Here is a 25317-nt window from a genome sequence, read left to right on the forward strand (position 1 = left end):
ACAATCTGTTCAGTATACTAAATATATGGATCTTCCTTCTATTGTCTACTGAAAAAAAAGTACCTACAAACTCTGCAGTTCTTTGAATTACAATTCCAAGAAAGAGACATTGAAAATGTGTTTATATGCCAAGACAAGAAAAAAAAAACGACTGCCCGGATCTCTTATCTTTTGTCAAAAAGAAAAATTACTTTCACAGAGTCACAGTAAGGCACAATTATTTAGTAAAAACTTACTGTGTATTCAGTTTGCCACTTCCCAGCCGAATGAAGGAAAAACAGGTACAATCTAATGGAATCTTTCCTTTAAATCATTGAAAAAAGGCGCCATGTGTTTGATCTATCTTGCTTTTCACTGCTATCCTTAGATCCCTAGTGGGGAAGTCATGCATTCAACCATTGATCTTCAGCATATACAATGAGAGGGTGGGGCTCAACCTAACCATATTTCTCTGGTCTAGTGGCAATGTTCTTTCTGGGCATATATTTTGCCTTGGTGGTACAGTATAACCTAATTCTAGGTTCAAAGGGAATATAGTTAAGACCCAAGGTTAGCTCTCCACTGGGCCTTGGTCCAGAGAGGCATCTCAGAACACTTTTGCCAAGACCAGGCTGATTTGTAACATATAGAGCAAAATCTCAGCTATTTATTCTACAGGTTGACTAGTTGATCTGTAATAGAGTCCACAATAATTTTAACTTCAAGACAGTCTTCAGCTATTTACAGTAAAGTGAGTCATTGACTGGAACTCCATGTGAAACTTCCACTAATACTGGAGCCCTGGTTTTTGTTTCTGTAGCAGCTGTTGCACCAGAACAGAGTGAAGGCTCTGCCAGTGACAGGGATATTATTATTTTTTGATAAAAATGTAATCGTTTTATTTTGTTTTAGTAGGCTTGTGTGTATTTAGGCATTGGTTCAGGAGAGGAACAGTCTCCTTGTAATAAATAAAAATAAAGCAGTCCACCTCTTCCCTGGACCAGTGGCATAAATGTCCCTTTAAATATATAGAAATATACTGATTTGGTAGCAGCAGAGCAAAGATGTCTGTGGTGAAGATAAAGATATAGCAGTTGCACACTACATAAGGACTGTTAAGTGTTTTTGAGAATGTCTGGATTCATGAAGAAAACAAAAATAGCACAATTCACTGACACATTATGGTCAAGTAATTTGTTTTCATATACCATAACCACTGTTGAAATAAATAATGAAATCATTATGCAGACAATAAAACACAACAAAGAACTTCCCCTTACAAACTCAAGATAAAAAGCAGTATAGTACAGCAAGGTTGGCAAATTACAATCTCTCTGATTGACAATTGAAGCCAGTCTGGTCCTTGATTCAGTTGCTTATGATCCTAGTCACCAGAAAGCAGGGGAGAGGAAGGCAAGTGGCCACCGACCCTGCTGTGCTACTCTGCCTTTTATCATAAGTAATAGGGGAGCAGGTACCTATTGGGGTTCATGGGTGACACAATTTGGTGGAGAAAGGTAGACCTCTGAAAGGGGCCCAAGTAATATAAAGGAGTCCTGCTCTCCTTTCATCTTAAGATGAACTACCTATTTAAAGGGACCCATCATCCCAATAAAATATTCAAAATCCTATTTTATCACATTAGTCAAGCAAAATGAACTTTAATTACACTATACAAATTGATTCCTTCAGTCTGGGAATTCATAAATATAGCAAACAGACAGGAGCCATTTTGTGTACACTGTTATTAAGGCAAGCCTTGCATCATCTCAGAATCTTGTTTGTGCAACAGAATGGGGGACTCGATGTCCATCCCCTGCCCTGGCTACACAATTAAACAGTGAATAGAACGAGGGAATGTGTGGAGAGCAGTGACATCTAGGAAGTGCTGCATGGAAAGTGAAAGTAGTTGTCTGCCCCGCCTCTAAGACATAGAGGAGGGGCAGACAATACTTGATTGACAGTTGAAATTTTTAAATGAGCTTACAAAAGCTATGCATGCTTTAATGAAAAAAAGAAATTGGATTTCATGTTTAGTTTGAAAAGGACTTTTATTATACAGCTGTTTGTGTCTGGGTGACAGGTCCACTTTAATCAATGTAGTGAAAAAGCATCTAGGATTAAAACAAGATTTCAGTTGGGTATGAAAGTCCATGACATATAACACCTATGCCAGTAGCTACTCCGATCAGATGGATATTTTAGTTAGGGAATCTGTGTAGAAAGCTTCTCGAGAGCACATCACTCCTTTATGCCAAAATGCTTTTTCTGATTGACTGGATACTGTATTTCACTGAGCTGACAGATAGCTTTAGACAAGCCTTCTTTGAGCAGCTGAACCATATCCCCGAAAGACTAATAAATGATTTCAGGTCCCTTCTAGGCTTTCAAGCAATTCTGTCTGGTCTGACCCTCAAACACTACTCCCTGGTTTGGCTGGGAATTATTCACATTCATTAGAGCAATTTGCTGCAAATCATTCATTTGTTGGAAATCTAACACCAATTTTTCAATCAAATGTGTAAGGTCTTTGGGGACAACAGGGTAGAATAAAATGCCCTTGTTTTAACTTTTTACAGCTAACTCCTGCAAAGTGTATTCTGTGATCATGATATCTCTCAATCCACCTGCTTCTCTATCAAGTATATAACATGTACACAAAACAACATTTTTTTGACACAAATATACTCAAATGGGAAGGAAAATCCCTTACTAGTTATTTCAGGTGGGTTATGTCATCTCAAATTGCCAGTAGGTCAACCTACCTGGTTTCAGGTGACAAATACATAACAACTACATAAAAGTGGCAATTGTCAAAGCCTAAGACTGTCTAAAATATATATGGTAACTGAATATTTCTATCAACTTTGTGATTTCATTTCCTGAATTTTTAGAGTAACTTTTTAACCTTAAATGTATACTCTCATGTGAAAACATTTTTTTTTTAAAATGAATCAGTTAATAGTGCTGCTCCAGCAGAATTCTGCACTGAAATCAATTTCTCAAAAGAGCAAACAGATTTTTTTATATTCAATTTTGAAATCTGACATTGGGCTAGACATATTGTCAATTTCCCAGCTGCCCCCAGTCATGTGACTTGTGCTCTGATAAACTTCAATCACTCTTTACTGCTGTACTGCAAGTTAGAGTGATATCACCCCCCTCCCTTTTCCCCCCAGCAGCCAAACAAACGAACAATGGGAAGGTAACCAGATAACAGCTCCCTAACACAAGATAACAGCTGCCTGGTAGATCTAAGAACAGCACTCAATAGTAAAAACCCATGTCCCACTGAGACACATTCAGTTACTTTGAGAAGGAAAAACAGCAGCCTGCCAGAAAGCATTTCTCTCCTAAAGTGCAGGCACAAGTCACATGACTGGGGGCAGCTGGGAAATTGACAAAATGTCTAGCCCCATGTCAGATTTCAAAATTGAATATAAAAAAATCTGTTTGCTCTTTTGAGAAATGGATTTCAGTGCAGAATTCTGCTGGAGTAGCACTATTAACTGATGCATTTTAACAGGTAACTCCTGCTAATCAGAGCTTAAAATGAAAAAGGAAAGAAACCAATGGCACAGTGGAAAGTTTACAGTACAGTATATGGAGTAGGGTTTTATGTGCAGTTAGTGGTTAAGGGTTTCTTGTTGTAGGTAGAAAGGATAGACAGTTTGAAAGAAATTAGGTAAGCTAAGGGCTGTGAATTTAGAATTAAGTCTTATGCATGAAAGAAAAAGTTTCGAACTATGAAAGGAAATCCAGTGAAATTACATGGCAATAGGTTGAACTGAAAAAGCTGCTCGGATGAGTAGTGAAACGTCTTCATTGATTACTCAGCAAGTCCAGTTGTTTTTAGATTTACCTATACTGGATATACCATGACCTGGATGAATGAAAATCTTCATAGTCATGACAATAAGTAGTTAAGTTAAGTTATAAGCATTTGATGTGAGATCTAATGCAAGAGACTCTCCTATCATTTAAGAAGTATTTTATTATTATTAGTAGTAGTTGTAGTATTCTCAAGGCAACATTTACTGTCCTACTGGCAGAAAAATACATTTTATTAGGTAGTGTATATTTGCATTCTCTAAGACATTTTCAGATGCTTCTTGTACTTACTTTCCCTTTTAGCTCCTTGCTGTTAAGACGTATACACTCAGCATACAGATTTCAAGATAATTACCGTATAAGCACTTATACTGATTCTGTACTTTCAAGAATTACTTTTGTCATTGTCACCCTCCCTGCCAGCCATTTGACTGTTTGTGGTTACAGGTTTGACATAATGTAAAGAGAACGAAGGATCCAAATGAGGCATTCTACTGCTGCCTGCCAGCTCTGTGCTAGGGAGGTAATAAAAATAGTTCAGAACAGTTGCGTTATTCTTATATCCATGCAGTATTTCCTCTTAGGCACAGGGAAAAGCCTCAGGGCAGCCTGCTAGGGTTTGTGCAAACGAGAGCAGCCTTGTGTATAATATACAGATAGAGACAGATAGGCAGATGATATACATATATAGATACATAGACAGATAGGTAGGTAGATAGATCGATAGACAGCATAGACAGACAACTGAGAGATATACAGATCAGACTGAATAAGGGACTGATGGAAAGAAACATACATGATTGATTCTTACTGTGAATATCTGCTGAACTAGTTGCCATGGAGATGGTCGACATCCCACCTGATCTATATTGGTATGGAAAAGGATGCAAAGTTTATCATACAACTGTTTTTCATTCCTACTGTACATTTAAACAATTTAAATTGTTATAGGAGACAATACTGGCTTTTGATTTATGATCTCTTTCCAAATATTCCACTAAATACCCTAGAATGTGTACTTGGACTTAAAGGCTAAAAACAAAATACTGTTTGAAGATTCCAGTGCCAATAGGAGCACAAGCTGAAGACAATGTATTATGTAACCAATGGTCACTGTCATAAACATAATGGACCAATCACTTGGGAGACATTAAAAATATTTAGCTGTAGGATGCTGGATGCAGCACATTAGAGGCTTAGGCTGAAGTTCCATGACATTGCAGAAAAGGAAGCATATCATCTCCCCACCTACAGTTCAGCAGCACCTGACACTAACACAATTAAGTAACACTCAAAGCAGAGCCCATGGTAGTTGTCAAAGTGCTAAACAGTCAGTAACTAGACAGGAATTTTCTTTAAAAAAAAAAAAGCTCATTCTAACTTGGAGCAGAAATCATCCTAATTATGTGTGATACCATCTGTCAGGTTTGAGGCAAATCTCTGGAATAAACCATCAATATGAAATCTATTTCACTGCTATTTTAATATTCCTAAGCCTCCAGGTCACAGAGCTGGTTGTTATGGGATTGTTTTTACTAATAACAAATTAACAAGCGGATGGAGAACAATACTGACATTATTAACATGTAAAGCATTTCAGAAGAGATATTTGTTTTCTCCATGCTAAATACTGTGCCAGATGAACTTTCCTATAATATATTATAATTTTCCTGATTACAATAAAGATATCATTTATTGAAATATGAGAACGGAACTCATTGATATTCATGAATGTAAATATACTGAGAATTGTGCCTCAAAGGGGGACCCAAGGCAACAACTCTATTTTCTGGGAAACCAGGAAACAAGGGGCCACCCCCTCAATGGGTTGAATGAAAGTATAATGATATATGATATATTATAATAATAAAGCTATGAGTAATAAAGATGAAAGTGTGTGAGAGAGAAGGGAAATGGATCATATTTCTTCATATGCACAGCATCATGTCAAACTTGGTTTTGTTGATGGATATTTTACCCACACTCAGAGAAATGAGTGGTAGCAATGTGTTGATGAATACAAACTACAGAGAAATACAGCTGAGTTATGCTGAGCATTGCGCACAGACATTGAGCTTCCAAGCATGATGCCCTGATGCAAGTCAACTTGCCCATGACAAAGAAGATCAATACGAGCACAGTTCGAAGAGGCAACTCCTGGAGCTGTAATAAATGTCAAACCTTTATGCTTCAGCTGGCATATGATTGATGCCCACTTGCAAAATCAACATGAAGGCAACTACAGCAAAAACGTAAGCTATAACATAACTGGGAACAGTGCTTTATGACTAGTGACTTGTTATTGCTGAGTAAGAAGAGCAGCAGAGATCTAGAGCCAAGCATGACACTTGTCCAACTATGCTCTTAAGAAGAATATATATTCAGGCTATAATCAAGAGCACTGTGATTTGTCTGTTTATAGACCACTAATTTCAGTGTGTTTTTTCTTTGGTTCGGGTCAGAGCTGAATCCCCAACATTTCTGTAGAAGCCAAAAAGAAAGAACCAGTAGACATGTGGCCTTATGCATCATGTAAATGTAGTTTTAGTTGCTTTGTTCCTCAACTAGTAAGCACAAAAACGACAGCCCATTTAAAAGCAACAGACACTTACAATCACATCATAAAATGAACCTGACATGTCTGGTGGAAGACATACTGAAAACTGACCATCCAAATTCCTAATTTTCCATATCCCAGAGAGGAATATGCATGAAAATTCTCTAAAATAAACCAAAATGATATACACAGACTACAGTAACAGAAGTAAAGAAAGCAATGTTTCAGCAGAATAAGGCATATCATGGATCATTTAGAAAACACTAGAGGAACCCACATAGGCAATACATTTGAGGGCCACAGTTTAAGGGGTTGTTCAACTTTAAACTAATTAAGTCAAAGGCAACTGAACATTTAGAGTTTTTCTTGAAAACGTTTCACCACTCATACAAGTAGCTTCTTCAGTTCAATCAGTTGAACTGAAGAAGGAACTCGCATGAATGGTGAAACATTTTCAAGAAAAACTCTAAGGGGCAGATTCACTAAAGGGCGAAGTGACTAACGCTGGTGCAAATTCGCCAGCGTGACGTCATTTCGTAACTTCGCCAATTCACTAACGGGCGCTGGCGTAAATTCGCTAGTGAAGTAGACCTACTCTACCGCTACTTCGCACCCTTACGCCAGGCAAAGTTGTGCTATGGCGAATGGGACGGAACTACGCTAATTCACTAACTTGCGCATTACCTCTTGCGCCAGGCTTGCCTTCGCCACCTCAGACCAGGCGAAGTGCAATAGAGTAGATAGGGATTGCTTCAAAAATAGTTGAAAAAACGTTGGCGTCTTTTCCTTTTTTAAGGGTGATAGGCTGAAAAAGATCGTAAATTTTTTTGGGGGGTACCCTCATTCCCCCCTACATTTCCTAACATATGGCACCTAAACTATACAGTGGGCACATGTGTAGGGCAAAATAACAACTCTATTTTATTTTATGAAGCTTTCCCAGGCTTGTGTAGTGTAATGTATTTGCTGCTACATATACGTCCATTGAACTTTAACTTGGCGCCGTATGCAAATTAGGCATCGCTAGCGTAACTTCGCTTTGCTTGACGAATTAACGCTTGCGCAAATTCGCTACCGTTCGCCTCCCTGAGTGCAACTTCGGATTTTAGTGAATTAGCCACGCCCTGATGAAAATTCGCCTGGCGAAGTGCGGCGAAGCCGTCGCTAGTGAATTTTCGCTGCTTAGTGAATTTGCCCCTAAATGTCTAGTTGCCTTTGACTTAATTCTACTAGATACTGTATATCATGACCTAAATAAAAGAGAATCTTCATAGAAACATTAAAGTAACTTATAGAATGATGTAGAGAGTTATATTCTGAGACAATTAGCCATTCTATAACATAATTAAAGTTGAACCAAACTTTAAAGGAATTGTTCAGTATAAAAATAAAAAATGTTTTCAATATAGTTAAGTAGCCAAAAATGCAATCTATAAAGGCTGAAGTGACTGGATGTCTAACATAATAGCCAGAATATTACTTTCTGCTTTGCAGCTCTCTTGGTTTCCATTGATTCATTACCAGATAGTAACCAATCAGTGACTTGAAGGGGGACACATGGGTCATGTCAGGTATTGCTGGGAGTCGAGCCGGGGACCTTTGGGTTTCTGGCTCGATACCCTAACCATTTGGCCAGGTGAGCAGCCTGTAGGGTTACTCACTGTGTGTAACCTGGCCTCTGCAGTCCCAGCCCAGCTGCCGCCTGATTGGCCTCTCCAGCCCCAGCTCAGCTGCTGCCTATCTTAATCAACCAATCAGGGCTGCCTCTTCCCTATTTAAGGGCAGCTCTCAGACCACTCCTTGCCAGAGCATTGCATGGTTTTCTAGTACTGCGGCATCGCCCCTAACTAGGTTTCTAGCTCTTGCCCCTTCTCCCTTGTTAGTCTGCCTTGTCTTGTCCTGCTTACCTTTCCTATCTTGTACCTTTCTAGCCTCGACCTTGTTCCAACCCTACCTTGTACTCCTCTCTTGCTATCCAGCTTCCAGCTCTCTAGCTATCCTGCTTCCAGTCCCTTCTTGCTATCCTGCTCCTGTCTCCCTCTCTTGCTATCCTGCTCCTGTCTCCCTCTCTTGCTATCCTGCTCCTGTCTCCCTCTCTTGCTATCCTGCTCCTGTCTCCCTCTCTTGCTATCCTGCTCCTGTCTCCCTCTCTTGCTATCCTGCTCCTGTCTCCCTCTCTTGCTATCCTGCTCCTGTCTCCCTCTCTTGCTATCCTGCTCCTGTCTCCCTCTCTTGCTATCCTGCTCCTGTCTCCCTCTCTTGCTATCCTGCTCCTGTCTCCCTCTCTTGCTATCCTGCTCCTGTCTCCCTCTCTTGCTATCCTGCTCCTGTCTCCCTCTCTTGCTATCCTGCTCCTGTCTCCCTCTCTTGCTATCCTGCTCCTGTCTCCCTCTCTTGCTATCCTGCTGCTCCTCTCTTGCTATCCTGCTCCAGTCTCCCTCTCTTGCTATCCTGCTCCAGTCTCCCTCTCTTGCTATCCTGCTCCAGTCTCCCTCTCTTGCTATCCTGCTCCAGTCTCCCTCTCTTGCTATCCTGCTCCAGTCTCCCTCTCTTGCTATCCTGCTCCAGTCTCCCTCTCTTGCTATCCTGCTCCAGTCTCCCTCTCTTGCTATCCTGCTCCAGTCTCCCTCTGCACTCTATCCCCCAGTTTGATCTACGCCCGCACCGTCCTGTCCCATCCAAGCCGTTCCACTCCTGCCACGTCCAGTCCTTTCCTGTTGAGTCGTCGCCCTCTTCTTCCTGTCTTGTCCAGTCCTGATCGTCGTCCTATCCGTCCTGTTCCAGTCTGACTCTTCGCCCTCATCTACCTGTTCCTGCTTCCCTTCAAGTTTCCCCTTGGCACATACAGCCCCTGCCTCAAGGACTCGCCCTTTCCCTTCAGACTCTACAGCGCCCCCTACCTAATCCTTGACAGAATGCTCTGGCCAAAAGAGTCTGCAAGGGCTGTTCCTGTGCCTTCTGACCGGATTCCCAAAATGACTGAATATTCTATTTTGACCCGCAGATACTGTGATGGCTCCCCAAGTAAAATTCCTATCTTTCTAGAGGAAGTCCTGCTCCTTTCAGAGAAAAAACACTTTCTAAGTGCTCCTCCAGTTGAGCAAGTTTCGGAAATCATTTTCTTCCTGCTAGAAGGTGAAGCTCGTTACTGGGCCGAGAACTTACTGTGCAGTAAATCCCCTATAATCTACGATACTGCTCAGTTTCTGTTGGCATTCCTAGATAAATTTGCTCCAGTTCCAGGGCCGGCTATCCCTCCGCAGTCTGCTCCAGTTCCAGGGCCGGCTATCCCTCCGCAGTCTGCTCCAGTTCCAGGGCCGGCTATCCCTCCGCAGTCTGCTCCAGTTCCAGGGCCGGCTATCCCTCTGCAGTCTGCTTCGGTTCCCGGGCCTGCCACCCCTCAGCAACTGCTTCCCCTGCAGCCTCGGCTGCCCACAGCTCCAGAGGGGCCTACCCAGCAGCATCGGCTGCCCACAGCTCCAGAGGGGCCTACCCAGCAGCATCGGCTGCCCACAGCTCCAGAGGGGCCTACCCAGCAGCATCGGCTGCCCACGGCTCCAGAGGGGCCTACCCAGCAGCATCGGCTGGCCACAGCTCCAGAGGGGCCTACCCAGCAGCATCGGCTGGCCACAGCTCCAGAGGGGTCTACCCAGCAGCATCGGCTGGCCACAGCTCCAGAGGGGCCTACCCAGCAGCATCGGCTGGCCACAGCTCCAGAGGGGTCTACCCAGCAGCATCGGCTGGCCACAGCTCCAAAGGGGTCTACCCAGCAGCATCGGCTGCCTACAGTTCCAGTGGGGCCTTCCCTGCAACCGCCATTGCCTTCAGCTCCAGAGCCGGTTCCCCAGCAGCCTCCGCTGCCCATGGCTTCAGCTAGGCTTCCCCGGCGACTGGCTCCCCACTGGCTGCCTCCTGCACTTGTGCCGGCTCAACAGCAGCTGCCTCCTGTACCCATGCCTTGTCCTGTGCCCCCAGAAGTGGGGCTTCTGCCTGATCCTGTGCCCCCAGAAGTGGGGCTTCTGCCTGATCCTGTGCCCCCAGAAGTGGGGCTTCTGCCTGATCCTGTGCCCCCAGAAGTGGGGCTTCTGCCTGATCTTGTGCCCCCAGAAGTGGGGCTTCTGCCTGTTCCTGTGCCCCCAGAAGTGGGGCTTCTGCCTGTTCCTGTGCTCCCAGAAGTGGGGCTTCTGCCTGATCCTGTGCTCCCAGAAGTGGGGCTTCTGCCTGATCCTGTGCCCCGAGATGGGGGGCTTCTGCCTTGTCCTGTGCCCTCAGAGGTGGGGCTTCTGCAGTGTCTTAACACAGTGACTGTACCAACCCTTAAAATAACATTCAAAACCCAGGCACTCATGTGGAGGGCACCCGCGAGGGTGGAGTTGCCTATACTGTTGCCAAGTCCCAGGGCACCCGCATGGGTGGCTCTGCCAAACACCTGGGCACCCGCCAGGGTGGCTCTTCTGAGTCCCAGAGCACCCGCCAGGGTGGCTCTTCTGAGTCCCAGAGCACCCGCCAGGGTGGCTCAACCGAGTATCAGAGCACCCGCCAGGGTGGCTCTACCGAGTATCAGAGCACCCGCCAGGGTGGCTCTTCCGAGTCCCAGAGCACCCACCAGGGTGGCTCTACCAAGTATCAGAGCACCCGTGAGGGTGGCTCCTCCAGAGCACCCGCCAGGGTGGCTCTACCTAGTATCAGAGCACCCGTGAGGGTGGTTCTACCAAGTATCAGAGCACCCGTGAGGGTGGCTCTTCCAGGTCCCAGGGCACCCGCCAGGGTGGCTCTACCGAGTCCCAGGGCACCCGCCAGGGTGGCTCTTCCGAGTCCCAGGGCACCCGCCAGGGTGGCTCTGCCGAGCATCAGGGCACCCGCCAGGGTGGCTCTGCCAAGTTCCAGGGTGGCTAATACAATAGCATTACCTTCTAGTTGGGCACCCATGTGGTTAGTTCTGCCCATAGCATTGCCAGTTCCCCAGGTGCACGAAAATGTTGGTCACTGTGGCGCCTGGGAGTCGCCTTGTGAGGGGGGGGGGATACTGTCAGGTATTGCTGGGAGTCGAGCCGGGACCTTTGGGTTTCTGGCTCGATACCCTAACCATTTGGCCAGGTGAGCAGCCTGTAGGGTTACTCACTGTGTGTAACCTGGCCTCTGCAGTCCCAGCCCAGCTGCCGCCTGATTGGCCTCTCCAGCCCCAGCTCAGCTGCTGCCTATCTTAATCAACCAATCAGGGCTGCCTCTTCCCTATTTAAGGGCAGCTCTCAGACCACTCCTTGCCAGAGCATTGCATGGTTTTCTAGTACTGCGGCATCGCCCCTAACTAGGTTTCTAGCTCTTGCCCCTTCTCCCTTGTTAGTCTGCCTTGTCTTGTCCTGCTTACCTTTCCTATCTTGTACCTTTCTAGCCTCGACCTTGTTCCAACCCTACCTTGTACTCCTCTCTTGCTATCCAGCTTCCAGCTCTCTAGCTATCCTGCTTCCAGTCTCCCTCTCTTGCTATCCTGCTCCTGTCTCCCTCTCTTGCTATCCTGCTCCTGTCTCCCTCTCTTGCTATCTTGCTCCAGTCTCCCTCTCTTGCTATCTTGCTCCAGTCTCCCTCTCTTGCTCCAGCCTCCCTCTCTTGCTATCTTGCTCCAGCCCTCTCTTGCTCCAGTCCTCTCTTGCTATCTTGCTCCAGTCCTGTCTCCCTCTGCACTCTATCCCCCAGTTTGATCTACGCCCGCACCGTCCTGTCCCATCCAAGCCGTTCCACTCCTGCCACGTCCAGTCCTTTCCTGTTGAGTCGTCGCCCTCTTCTTCCTGTCTTGTCCAGTCCTGATCGTCGTCCTATCCGTCCTGTTCCAGTCTGACTCTTCGCCCTCATCTACCTGTTCCTGCTTCCCTTCAAGTTTCCCCTTGGCACATACAGCCCCTGCCTCAAGGACTCGCCCTTTCCCTTCAGACTCTACAGCGCCCCCTACCTAATCCTTGACAGGTCATAACTGTTTGCTTTTAAATCTGACCTGCATGCTAAGGATCAATAGCAAACTCACTGAACAGTTATGTCCCACGTGGGCCCCCTAAAAGTCACGGACTAACTCAGAGTTAGAGAACTGAAAAGCAGGAAGTTGTGTTCTGTTCTTTTATGGTAGACATTCACTCACTTCAGCATTTATACATTACATTATTGGCTAACTAACTATATAAGAAACATATATATATGCCCAGTTTTTATTTTTACACCAAACTGTTCCTTTAAAGATACTGGTCAGTAAGCAGAATTAGGAGCACAGTTTAAAGCCATATATCTGATGTCATTTGTGTGTCCATACCTTGCTGAAATAATCCTAAATATGAGTGCCAGATTTAATATTCAGACAAAAGTCCACAAGTGTCTCAGCTATGTCATGCCTCTGTGCCTTGGAAGGGAACACAGAATATAATTACAGAAAGGTATTTCTATACGTGTCAAGTCATCACCAGATGTATCTGTTCTGTGTGCATGTCAGTCACTTCAGGCTTCAGTGCTATCACACAGCTGTCGCACAATGCGACATTTGTAACCATATCAGGCCAGGCATATTGTCCTGGTTCCATTATACAATTTTACCTGACAAATTGACTAATATTGTGTACTAAAAGCTACAGGTGAATTCATTCCTATCTGCTCTAACATCTTTTGGGGTCCTCTGTGACTTTATCAATCTCCACAGCATGCATAAAGCTTACCTGTAAACATCAAACCTGTAATCCACTTGCAGAAACCTGCTTTGCAATGTGCAGAATTCACAACAAGGCTGTTAAAGTCAGTACAGTTTTTACTTACCCACGGAATAATCATCACACAAACCATCACTTGTTCAGTAATCATAATGCAAACATAATGTAGTATATAGCACCTTTGTTGAAAATGTCTTGTTTTTCAATTTTTTGTTTATCAAAAGCTTTATAATTCCTGATGGTGAATAATTAGTTTAATAATATTTTTGCCCACATAATATAAACCACATTAAAATACAGTGTATATTAATTGCAACCATGATATTGTATATCCAGTGTGGGAATATGGAACCCAATGGCATATTTCTATATTTACAATTTGAGAACAGAAAAGGGCCAGTTTTTAGCATATGATCTTCCAGTGGAAGAAGAATCATACAAACAAATATGTACCAATGGTTGCGCAGCCTCTTTTGACCAAAAAGCGCAGGGAATTTTTTCTACGTGTAGTAGTTTAGTTTGTTTTTGTACAATCCCCACATAAAAAGTTACACTCACAAGATCAATAAAAACATTTGCATATATAAAATCCTTATCTATCCATGTCCACCACTCCTACTTCCAACTCCTTTCTGTGTTTTTGGCTCCGATTTGTTCCACTCTCACTTCTGTGTCGTTATTCAGTTCCTTAAGTGATCCGGACTCTGGGCCTCAAATCCACACAATTCTGGGAGCGGTTACAGTTCTTACTTCCATGGACTCCTTTGTAATATCCATTGTGTTGGAGTCGGAGGTTAACGAGTATCAACGCCCGTTCACAGATCACTTCCCCACTCTGCCACTTTCTTTTTGCCAATTTCTTTTTTTTCTACTACACTTTAATTCCCCTGCTGTTGCGCTTTTTTGTAATTATAGATTTTCGTTTGTGTGAAGAATGAGTACTCCAAAAAGAAAGTGGCAGAGTGAGGAAGTGATCTGTGAATGGGTGTTGATAAATTGGTGATTTTTAAACATGTAGGTTGGTTTCTTAGCACTAGGGACATAGACAGTCATGCTTTTAAAGGAGAAGGAAAGTTACTGAAGCAGTTTATTGCCAATAGATTAGCCACAATAGAGCAAGCTATAACACTATATTTATTCTGCAGAATGCTTTACCATACTTGAGTAAACAGCTCTTGAAGTGTTCTCTGTTTGTTTAGGATAAAAGCTGCCATATTGGCTTGGTGTGACATCACTTCCTGCCTGAGTCTCTCCCTGCTCGCTCATAGCTCTGGGCTCAGATTACAGCAGGGAGGGGGAGAGGAGCAAACTGAGCATTCTCAAGGCCGTGCCCTGGAGGTTTAAGCTGAAAACAGGAAGTCTGATACAGAAGCTCATGTGTACACAATAAAAGGAAATACATGTGGTGTTTCTTTTGACAGAGGACTCAGAGCAGCATTACTTTGAGGGTTTACTGGTGTATTTATATAGACCTTTCTAATAAAGCTTACTTCATTTTAGCCTTTCCTTCTCCTTTAAGCATCCTTTACTTTTATTGATTCCTTATAATCAACACCATTAGTTCTAAATTGAGAGCCAATTGCCAATGTTCCATCTAGCATTTTGGAATTGTATTGCTCAGCAAGTCTTTAGTACATCCGTCTCAGTTGGATTTCACATGTCAGGTTCTAAATTGGTCATATAACTCTTTGATGAGAACTATTCTCATTTATCATATTACTGAAAACCTTACAATATAAAGGGTGGCACTATCATTAAAAATTCTAATATTTAAGAAGTGAATACTAGTCATGTAAAAAGAGAAAACAGTCAATTTGTTGAATCCAAAGTGTTTAAAAATAAATTCAGTTGATATCCCTAAGGATTGATGGAAAAAGATCATATATGATCAGTTGGTAGGATAAAAATTTGACCCCAGAGCAGATCTGTCCTGACAGCCATACATAAAAAAGACTGACTTAACTAGGGGCCACATATTCTTCCATGATAAAACAAGAAGTTTTATTTTTTGTCAGCACCAGTGAGAGCAGCCAAAGCACTAATTTGTATATAAACTGAATATGAACTTTTCACATCCCTGTGTAATAAGTTACTAGATCTACATAGATATAAGATGGCATAAGATGAACTCATGATTATAGAATAAAGCCCAGAAATTGGTTGTAGTAGGGACCTCACTAGCTGAGATTATTGGTCACACCTGTGGGAAGGGGCATGCTTATGAAATCTAGGTAGCGTGCAGAGAGCTGGGCAAAAGAAATATAGCAGATAGCTGCTGGCTGTGGCTTAAAATAAACGTCAATGCTTTCTATGATATTCTTTCTTATTGATGTTGCCATTTAGTGCACTACATTCCTTTTGAATCAGGATGTTTCTTAGAATCATGCTATAGATGAAGACTGCTTTTCAGGCAGAATTAAATACTTTGGCTGTATCGTCTCTGTGCATTTGTCTCAACCAATTTGTACTGTAGGTCTGTCAGATAGGATTCACACCTCAGTTGCCTTTAACAAGCCCCTATTCACCCCTGATAAAACAGAAAGCATTTGCTGGTGAATCACACATGGCCACAGTTATTGAGCAGTGGCCCAAATAATTTGACAAGAATCTGATAAAACAGAAAGAACTTCAGTGACGAAAATATCCTATGTATAGAAGAATAACTGGACAGCAGGCATATGGAAATAATGTAAATGGATCGTTAAAAATGGCCTGATGACAACTTGCTTTGGACATTAAACAACAGAAATGAGATGAAATTATAAAAGGAGACACAATTATTACTTAAATGCATTCTAATTTCATAGTGACTGTACCATTTATGAGAAAAGAAGCACAGTGAACAGAACTCAAAATAAATGCTTTTATTTACATATTATATTTTACACTTAATTCCTAAGCCCCAATTCTACTTGCAGTAATAGAAATATGCAAGGAGTCAGAGGATCTGCCAAAAACCAAGGATTATTGTGGTAGCATCATCTTAGCCTAGCAAATTCTGCTTTTAAGGGACGTGAACATAAATATAGGTCCCTTTCACCATTAATGCCATTCTATCACTCATCTCGGTTTTTCTTGCAAATCCCATTCAGACATTTAGAAAAGGATGCTTTATTCTCAGGACAACTTGGTTAATCACACTGGCTTGTGAAGATAAAACCAAGCCATTTTCGATGACATTTGTTTCTACTTAATTTATTCAGTGACATTTAGACCACAAGCCTCATTTTATCTTTCATAAAATGCAATTTTATGCGTAAAATGAACAACTTCTTTTCCCAGCATTCATTTAATATGAAAGAAAATGTGATACTATATAATCACTGGCAAAAACTATTCAGAACCCTTCACCAAGTCTCTGATTTTAGTAAACAAACAAATCCTACACTGATATTTTTCTCTTCTCTTTTTAGTTTTAGAATTTGATCTTGAATGCGAAATTTCTTTATGTTAGAAAAAAACCAAAAACTAATATATATATTACATGTATATATATGCACAAGTTTTCCGTCCCCACATTGTAATATTTTGCAGGAAAACAAGGATCAAATAGTATATTGATCAAGGCAGATTTGCTCTGGGTGGTTCAGGTTGCTCATCTGATGTTTGTGCACAAAGGGCACCTATCTTTAAAAAAAGCTTTTTTTTTTTAAATGCACCTGCTAACAATATGTTGCCTACACCAGGACGGAGCTCTCGGTGTGCACAGTCATGTTTTGATACTAAGCAAAGCACCACAGTTCTCAATCATTATGCACATGGGGCATTTAAGAAAAGAAAAAACTATCTACTGTATTATCCCACACCTTTGGCGGGGGAAAATTTCTTTTTGTATGATAAGTGCCCTTTAAGATCAGAGATCTTACTGGGCCATTGTATGACATTCACCTTTCTGTACTCGAGTCACACCATTGTACTTTGGCTTTGTGTTTGAGTTCTTTGTATAAGTGAAAGATTAATTATCATCCATGCTTCAGATTTTTTCAGCATCAGACTAGGGGGCCCATCTGGCCTGCAGCCTTGGGGCCCCACACCATCTCCCGGGCCCCCCAGCCACAAAGCCTGCTCTACCCTGCCACACCCAAACCCCCCCCATGTGTGCATGTGTACCATTTTCCTATGCGTCAGGTCAGGGAGGGAGGTATGGTGAGCGGCAGTGCAGGGAGTGGGTCTGGGTCAGCGGGGCTCAAGGGAGCCGAGGCCCACCGGGTTTTTTCCTGGTGTCCCGCCGGCCCAGTAATTTTATTATAATTACTAAATAAAAGCTTTACTCCAAGCCTCATCCTCTTGAAAGAATAAACATATATACTAAAAAAACATCTGGAGGGCTGCATAGTACATATAGGGGCAGATTTACTAAAGGGCGAAGTGACTAGCGCAGGTGAAAATTCACCAGCGTCACCAGACGTCATTTCGGTACTTCACCAAATTTACTAACGGTAGCTGGAGTAACTTCTCTAGCGAAGGAGACTCTAGCGGTACCTTGCTCCCCAACACCTGGCGAATTTATGCTCTGGCCAATGGACGTAACTACGCAAATTCAATAAGTTGCGGATTTTACTGAACGCTACCTCTTGCGCCAGACTTGCCTTTGTCACCTCAGACCTGGCAAAGTGATGATGAATACTTCACAAGTGCACTCACTGACACTGATGATTAACAAGGACTTGTGTGATCATCACCTACTCTGAGGAAGCGGTCAAGGGAGACTGCGAAACGCATTGGATTTTGGAGCAGTTTGATTTATTCACCGATCACAGACTCAACAGGAGAAGCCTTCCTGGTCCCAGAGAAGTCCGGACTTTTATTTCGCTATGGGTACTACATGCTTTATGATCTGGCTATCCATGTGAGTAGAAAGCTGGATTTTTGCGAATTTATTCACCAGCGGCAAAACGTGGAAATTCACTGAGAATATGCGCCAGTCGATTTTATTCCCACTACTTGTGAGTATATCCCCAAAAGGGCGAATCTTGAAGAATATCACAGTGGTGGATCTTCTGCAATATAGCTCTCCAGACACCATTTTAAACACTCTATGGGCTTCATTACTTATCTTACTCTATGTTGCGCTTCCTTTTGCATTCTATTTTAGATTTCCTGTGTCACATCTAGCACTGCCAACACCTAAGGGTGCTCTGTCATACCTTCCAACTGTCTTTTTTTTTTTTTGGAAAATATTTGGTGGGACAGTCCCGATTTTGACAGCTCAACCCACAGTCCCGGATTGTGTGTGAAATGTCCCGATTTTCTGTATACTGTGTAGTGTGTAAAAAAACAACATGGTGATTTACATACAAAATTTCACTTTGCACAATGCACTTGTGGTTGAAAATTACCCTTTCTGTGCTGCCAGGCCGATAAATGTATCAATTTTTCAGTATGTGTTGATGTGTTTTAAGCAGTCAAGCACCATTCTGTTCTATGGTGTGGTGAAACTCAGTGGTTCTAACATCCCACAGCATCTTTAATCCCTGGAAATCATTAACCAGTGACACAATGTGAGATTAATTATTTAGAAAAGTATTTCTTGCTGATCCCTAAGCAGAAAGTCCATATATAATGTCGGAAAAAACAAACATTTGCTTTGGGAAGATTTTAAATGTTTTAAAATGAGTTTATGCTACTTTTAGTTGACAGTGTAAGCAGTGGGATACTGTATAGCAAGAACACAGAACAAGGAATAGTTACTGGGAATCTGATAGCTGGTATGGGTATGTCAGGGTGAGCTTAGTGTAGTGTTGGGGGCCATCTGTTGCCAAAAGGATGCATTATCAATTATCTTTACCTGCCATAGACCAATACAGGCAGATTGTTAGGAGAATACATTGTGGTAAGATAGTCAAAAAAGATATCAGCATTGACCGTTCTCTGCAGCTTCTGCACTCTCTTGTTAATGATGGAAATTTAAGTAGTAGCTCAATCCTCTCAGGACTGGGTATGGATAGTGCAGTCAAAAGGGCTCTATCTAACGCTAACTCTAATGTAGGCAAATTTTGTTTGGCGCTTTATATATCAGTGTGCCTTATAGCATTTCATTTTTTTAATAGCTCTGGCAATTAGTAGGTTCTATTTCTGTTTGTAAAAAAAGTTTATCCTGAAGTAGATTTTAGGTCTCCATGCTCTAGCAGAGAACAGAAATGTTTCATTTGCTGTGGGGCCCAGTAACATCTAATTACATCTAATTATACCACTGCCTGCACCCTATGTACAAATTGTGGGGAAGGGTACAAAATTGCATTTTGGCACTGGAGACACAGTGTCCACTTCAGCCTACTTGTGATAAATGAGCACTTCAGTGTATACTTTATAAATGTAAAACAACAGGCACAATCTGCATAATCATCCTGTCCCAGGTTCAGTGTATACAGACAACAGCTCTATATTCATGAGAGTGGGCTGGGGTGCCACAGGGTGTTATGTATGTAGTATTGCACCTAGCCATCCATTGTGCTGGATTAACACAAGGTGCAATGAACAGAGCACACAAATCACCTGCTGCAAGTGCTAAGTAACTAAGCACTAATGGGCAGTGCATTTCGTAAATGATTCCCTATATGTCATAGTTTCTCTCTCTTTCCCTTAGGGTAGAACTACATGGACGATTTCCCCGTGATTGTGCCTGATCCGACGTGCTGCGCCAAAATGCAGGCATCAAGTCGGTTCGTCCGACGTGACATGACTGTCGGGTTCAGATGCTGCGTCTGAATCCAACAGTCGTGTCGCTTTGGATGAATGCTGCGACTTCATCCGACATTTTTATCTCTTACCTTATTTCCAGCACATCCGACTTGACGCCTGCGTTTTGTTGAGACAGAAATAATGTGTGCTTTATATCTCAGAATGGCCTCTCTCTTTAAGTGAGTGGCCCATTGGGTCAGAGAACATAGAGCATGTTCTGTTTATAGAATCCTGTATAAATCACAACGGTCCCTGGATTGGTGGTTTTCTTCCATTTGTAGCTTGGTGTGACTGGGTACCATTTCCCTGTCTGAGCACCAATAGATTTGTTTATGTACACGTGAAGGTGTTAGAAAGCAAAAAACCTTTTTGTTTTCAAGGATATTTGAATCAAATGTGCAAGATTGTCAGTGTTGTGATCTGGAATAAAATGCAATAACTTATTCTTGCAATGTTCCTTATGATAAACAGCCTGGAACAGTCATGAGAAACATTCAAAAGGGAAAGGCAACTCCTCTAAACTCTGTGTAGAGCCTCCAATGAGCTTGTTTTATTCTCCGAATTTCTTGGAGATTAGGAATCAGCCATCCATGTCTCTGGCATTGAATAGCCTCAGGGAGCTTTTATTATATGACATTTTATTATGCCTTTGTGCTTCACTTCATGATACTAAGCAGCAGTCAAGCATTTCAAATAACATAGATTATTTAAGTAACAAGGCAACACAAAAATATACAGTAGATTCCTAAGATTCAGGTTGATTTTCCTCCCATTGTTTCCCAGCTTATTTTTTTTTACTTATTAAGAACATTGTTTTTATGTGCTCTTGCAAATCACTTATGTTGTTAGATTATATTACTTATTAATGACATTTTTTTAATGACACAGCATTCTGCCAAATTTACAATTCAAGTAAAATTGGCCACACAATTGGTCTCTCCATGTGCTAGGGACTCTCATTTGCAATGACCATCAAACAATCCAGTAGACAGCAAGGGTGAAGTTTAGACCCACTGAACAGGCATAGTGTATTCGATTCCTTACAGTGGAGGCCTCTCGGGGATAACTGTAGCCTTTCCATATTCTACTCTCTACACTAGGCAGGCGTCACCTTGGAGAACTAACTGCACTACTTCTCCTTGGTGAAGGGCAAGACTGCTCTTACTAGCTGGCCTGACTATCTGTCATAATACATCCTAGGTGCATTATGACAGGTCACTACCTTAAAATCATTCTTAGGAAATCTGCTCCAAATTCAGTAAGACATTGGTTTGGTTCCCTTAGTGCTGAACCTTCTTACTGGGGCTATATGGCCTTATGGGTCCTTAAGTTCTAAAAGCTCTGTGTTGAACACAAGGAAGCAGCTCAATCTCCCTGGAGCCTAGAATGGGGACAGAAAAGAAGAGCCACCCTATGCAGGGAGAATTATGCATGGAGAAATCTCCTGCAGAGGAAATTCCCCCTTGAGATCAGACCTGGATCTGTGGATTCTGATAAATGCCAGAATAGTTGGTGTTAAAATGCTATAGACAGTCACTATTTAGTGGGCTGGTTGAGAGCAGTTTGGGCCTTTCAGTAATTAAAATGTGTACTGCGCTCTTTGAATCCCAGTCCAGGTCTGCTTGAGATCCAAGTCCTGCAGAGACAGACAGCTTTCCTAAAAAAAGAATTCCCTTTTAAAACTATAGAGCACATTGCCCTTCATTTTTGTGAAATATCTGTAAGAAACCTTTTATTACCAAAGTAGTGTAACCTGACCTTCCCCCCTTGTCACTGTCCATTCTTTAATTGTGAACAATTTTAAAGCTTTGAAATTTGAATTTGAACATTTAAAATTTGAAAAGCTATTTAAATGTTTGGAACTTACAGACTTGCCAAGTCTTGTAATTCTGTGTTGATTTGCTTCTCCTTGAATCTTCATCAACCTATTCACCTTGCCTCTATCAGCTTCAGATACCCCAACCATACATTGTCCTGATGGAGTACTCTGCATACACCACAAACATGTTGGCAAGGTTGAACCTTTAACACCTGGTTGTAGTAACTAAAAGCACCTCACCTTATTCTGCACTGAATTTAGTTCTGTGCCACTTTTGGTAACTGCAACAGAAAACAAGAGATTTCTTTCCGCTTACAGAAGTTCATAGCAAACTCCCAAGATAATGCAGAGTGGGAAGATCTTAGCCAGCAATTCTTAAATTAACTCTGTCTATTGTAATAGTCCCAGGGTTAAAGTAAACTGAAAATGATTGACTTCAGTTACATCATTAAGTTCAAGCATGCTAAACGACAAAAAAAAAAAAAAATTAAATTAAAGGCAAGTCTATTGTTAGTCAAGTCAATACTCCCTGGTGAATGCTCGGGAACTGATGGGAAATCCCAGAGCTAATAACTGCCAGTGCGCAGTGTAACGTTATCGCTGCTAATGCACTTTTGATAAATGTTGTAAAATGAGTTTGGCTTTTTACGATTACATGTTATGAGAAAGGATATTAGAATAGGATTATAGCTCCTTCTTGTGTTTGAAGATTTCTACTCAGTCACTGAATAGTAGATTTCTATTTATAATATAGCAGCAGCAATTTCATGCCATCATGTTTGTTGTAGGAAATTGGTTTGGGAAGGTTTAGCTGCTCCAAGCTTTCATTAAAAATCTGTCCATGCTTCTTACCCACAGCTGTGACTGCACCGCCCATGCAGTTATTACGCTAGGAAAGGAAACATATGCTAAGGGATTGTTCATCTTTTCTTTTTTTGGGGGGGGGGGGGGTTGTTCACCTTTAAATTAACTTTTAATATGATGTACATGAGTGATATTCTGAGACAACTTGCAACTGGTTTTTATTTTTCATTATTTTTGGTTTTTGAGTTATTGAGCTTTTTATTCACCAGCTCTCCAGTTTGCAATTTCAGCAATCCGTTTGCTAGGGTCCAAATTACCCTAGCAACCATGCATTGATATGAATAAGAGACTGAAATACAAACAGGAGAGGAACTGAATAGAAAGATGAGTAATAAAAACTAGGAATAGCTATACATTTGTAGCATTACAGAGCATTATAGATGTTGTCAGTGACCCACATTTGAAAGCTGGAAACAGTCAGAAGAAGGAGGCAAATATTTCAAAAACTATAAAAAAGAAAAAAATGAAGACCAATAGAAAAGTTGGTTAGAATTAGCCATTCTATAACATACTAAAAGTTAACTCCCACCGTCTGCAAACTATAGTGTAAATAACTAGAAAATGACCCTTTAATGAACAATAATTTGGTATTTTTGCTGATTGCAATTAACGCACATCAAAATGAATGGTGGCAGCGGATCCTACACATATTCAGAAGAAATTAAGGCTAATCTGTGTTAAAAAGTTCGACCTTCAAGCAAGATTTTATGCAGCTGAATGAGCATCCAGCTTTATTTCTTTATCTTATTAGTATTCAAACTAGCTAAAATTCCCTAATACACAAAATGAAAAATAAATCAATTTGTAATGTGTTCTGTAAAAACACCTCCATAGAAATCAGTTCTTGAACACTTCCCACAGATTCTCTATGGAAATGTAATGCCCCTACACACTGATTTTTTAACTCAGAAAAAATAAATGAATATGCTAAATTAATATGCACTAGAAGATACAAATTTAAAGAGGGGCACATGTGAAGTTCAGTGTGTTATATGTAAAAGTCATTTATGACCTGAATCTGTGAAAAATACTGGACATTTTATTTATAAAGGTCAGTATTTAAGAAGATAAAGTGATCTATACCTTTGTGTCCAGGACTTATTCTTTTAGAAAGTCTCATCTATGACACCACCATTTTTTGTATCCATTGATCTTTTATTGCAAATATCACAACCCCTGGTTTGCCAGAACTTCCCAGCCTATTAATGCAATATAGTTGCAGCTGTGATCTCACACACACACCTCGAGTTTAAATCATGAGGATGGGGAGACATTTGCTGTTCAGTAGTCATAACACGCTTTCTGTCTCTGTAATGTACTAGAATAGAAGGAAATCGGGCAAACCCAAAGAGACATCAAGACCAAATGCTTGCTGTTATTTAGAGACAGACCAGTGTATTTCACTCCTAAGAATCCTACCAAATTCGTATTGCAAAAATGATCTATGTTTGTAATTTAATTTTAAGCTGTTGCAGCTGGGCTTTCTGCTTTTCCTTGAGGAAAACGATTTCTGAAACTTCTACAACACAGACTCGTGTTGCTTATACCTTACGCCAGGGATCCCCAACCAGTAGCTCGTGAGCAACATGTTGCTCTCCAACCCCATGGATGTTGCTCTCAGTGGCCTCAAAGCAGGTGCTTATTTTTTAATTTATGGCTTGGAGGCAAGTTTTGGTTGTATAAAAACCAGGGACATTGCCAAACAGAGCCTCAATGTAGGTTCACAATCCACATAGGGGCTACCAAATAGCCAATCACAGCCCTTATTTGGCATCCCAAGAACATTTTTCATGCTTGTGTTGCTCTCCAACTCCTTTTACTTCTGAATGTTGCTCACAGGTTCAAAAGGTTGGGGATCCCTGCCTTACGCTGTCCAATCAATCAAACACGGGCAATTAGAAAATTAGAAGAGCAATAAGGGCTCTTACTCATGAGCGTTTTTACCTGCGCTTCCCTGCGTTCCGTTTTTCGGCGTTCAGCCGCAGGGGAGCGCAGGAATAGACGCATTTCATTTTTTCAAATGGGGCTGTACTCACACAGGCGCATGTAGGCGCCAAACTCAGGTTGAGACGCAACATGCTGCATTTTTCCTGCGTTCGGCGCCTACATGCGCCTGTGTGAGTACAGCCCCATTTGAAAAAATGAAATGCGTCTATTCCTGCGCTCCCCTGCGGCTGAACGCCGAAAAACTGAACGCAGGGGAGCGCAGGTAAAAACGCTCACGAGTAAGAGCCCTTAAGGGGTTCAGCAGATTGGCAAGATTTAGTTAACAAGGAGAATATTAGTTGGGAATCGCAAGGAAACTAACCATTATACAGAATATAGCAAATATAGCAGAATAATATGTATTGCAAAGTAGAGTTGTAACTCATTAAAGTTTACTAATCATCTGCTAAAGCTAGGGATGCACCGAATCCACTTTTTTGGATGAGGCCGAACCCCCGAATCCTTTGTGAAAGATTCGGCCGAATACCGAACCGAATCCGAACCCTAATTTGCATATGCAAATTAGGGGTGGGAAGGGAAAACATTTTTTACTTCCTTGTTTTCTGACAAAAAGTCACGTGATTTCCCTCCCCGTCCCTAATTTGCATATGCAAATTAGAATTCGGATTCGGTTCAGCCAGGCAGAAGGATTCGGCCGAATACGAATCCTGCTGAAAAAGGCCGAATCCCGAACCGAATCCTGGATTCGGTGCATCCCTAGCTAAAGCCAGTGTTCAAGCTGTATTATAGAATGGTGTTTTTCATTATTTTTTTAAATGAATGCTGGAAGCTTTTGCTTTTAGAGAACATTAAAACCAATGCGACACCCTGCTTAACACATTGTCTGAGATTGTGTTCATGACATCTCACTATAATGGCAATTAAGAGTTATTTATTCAAATAATAAATTAATT

Source organism: Xenopus laevis, chromosome 8L (assembly GCF_017654675.1).
Source record: "Xenopus laevis strain J_2021 chromosome 8L, Xenopus_laevis_v10.1, whole genome shotgun sequence".
Taxonomy (NCBI): Eukaryota; Metazoa; Chordata; class Amphibia; order Anura; family Pipidae; genus Xenopus; species Xenopus laevis.